Below are 1,988 nucleotides of genomic sequence, written 5' to 3' on the forward strand. Positions count from 1 at the left end.
TCGTCACTTTTGTTTCCTGATTATTAAATCCAATTTTTATTTTCGCAATCATTTTCATTTTATCGTCACTCCCTAATGAAATTACAAATTTACTTCTGAACTTTAAAAATTACAAAATTGTCATTGCACTTAAAACCTCTATAAAACACTTCAAATTCACACAATAACACTCTTATCACTTCCAAAAACTCAAAATCTTCACATAAAAATAATCGGAGCTAAAGCTTTGGAATCGAAGTCGTTAAAAAAACTCGAGGTAATTTCTAAGCAAATTCATTCGAAATTTTAAAAAAAAAAAAAAAATCAGTCGCACAAAAAGTGCGACTGTATCTAGGTCGAGTCGCACTTTTGTGCGACTCAATCTAGGTACAATCGCACTTCTTGTGCGACTGGTATGAACAAATTTTTTTTTAACAAAAAATTTCGTATGAATTTGTATAGTTTAATTAATTTATTTTTTTAGTTATTGTTATTTAATAAATGTTGTAATACATTATATTATGATAATGTTTTTATAAGAAGTATTTTTGAATTTAAATTCAAAAGTAAAAAAAAAATATTCAAACCAGTCGCACAAAAAGTGCGACTGGTTTGAAAAAAATTTTTTTGTTTTTTTTTTTAATTTTCGAATGAATTTGTTTTGTTTAATTAATTTAATTTTTAGGTTACTGTTATTTAATAAATGTTGTAATGCATTATATTATGATAATGTTATTGTAAGTAGTGGTTTTTAATTTAAATTTGAGAAAAAGAAAAAAAAATTAAAAAAAAAATTTGATTCCAGTCGCACTTTTTGTGCGACTGGGTTTAAATTTTTTTTTATTTCGAATGAAAATTTTTTTATTTATTTTTATTTATTTATTATTTATTTTTTTTAATTTCGAATGAATTTATTTTGTTTAATCAATTTATTAAATTTTAGTTGTTTAAATATTTATGAATATAATAATTGTTGATTTGTTTGTAATTGTGAGTTATTTTGGTTGTTAATAATTTAAATGGTTGCAAGTGTTTATAGTAAATTAACTTAAATGTTTATTAAATTAATATTGTAAGTGTAATTAAAATTAATATAACTTAATTTAATTTTTTATGCTTTTAATTTTTTATTAATAGTAATTAAAATAAGAAAATTGTAGTAAATTGCTGGAAATCAAGGAAAAGAAAAGGGTTTTTAGAGGGTTATCGAGCGGCAATAGCTCTAGGCCGACTTTACTGAGAGGGGATCCCCATGAGAGGGGGGTTACGGGATCTGCAAGGCGAGCAAGGCAAGAACAAGCGGCCAGACATAGTCAAGCCCAACGTTCAACTACCCTAGACCATGTGCGTAGTCGCTTTGAGCGCCAAAGTAGCCTGCATAGTCATACGGTCGGCTCAGGTGACGATGATACTGATTACGACGATTCTGTTAGTCGAGATGAGTCTGCCGGTCATCCTGTTGATTGGACGCTCGTCAGAGGGCATGCCGGTCAGTTTAAGATTAGAGGGCATAGCGCGGCTGGCACTTCTGATCACGCAGGAGTCAGCCAGGTTGAGGATGCGGCTCCACGGGGGAGGAGGCGCTCACAGTCCGCGGACATGGACTGGTTGATCACATCACCCCAACCCGAGGGCCCTGTTGACACCACTTTAATACCCAACTACGGTGGGCACGTAGCAAAGGTTATATTTGAGGGATCGGAGTGCACCCCTCCGATTTTGGAATGTCGTCTTAGGAAGAGGACGTTGGATGCAATCATCAGACTTCAGGACATGTCTGATGAACCTTACGGGGTGTTACCTGTCACTCCTCTTGGTCGTCTACCGTATATAATGGACCAAAACATTGATAGTGCTCTCATTACGACATTTGTGGAAAGGTGACAGCCTGGTACCAACACCTTCCACATGCTGTGGGGGAGATGACCATAATGTTGCACGACGTGCAACGCATCTTAGGAATTGGCATTGACGGTTCACTTCCCATTTAACCGTCTGATCGTGACTGG

This window comes from Amaranthus tricolor, chromosome 6, assembly GCF_026212465.1.
Source record: "Amaranthus tricolor cultivar Red isolate AtriRed21 chromosome 6, ASM2621246v1, whole genome shotgun sequence".
In the NCBI taxonomy this organism is placed as follows: domain Eukaryota; kingdom Viridiplantae; phylum Streptophyta; class Magnoliopsida; order Caryophyllales; family Amaranthaceae; genus Amaranthus; species Amaranthus tricolor.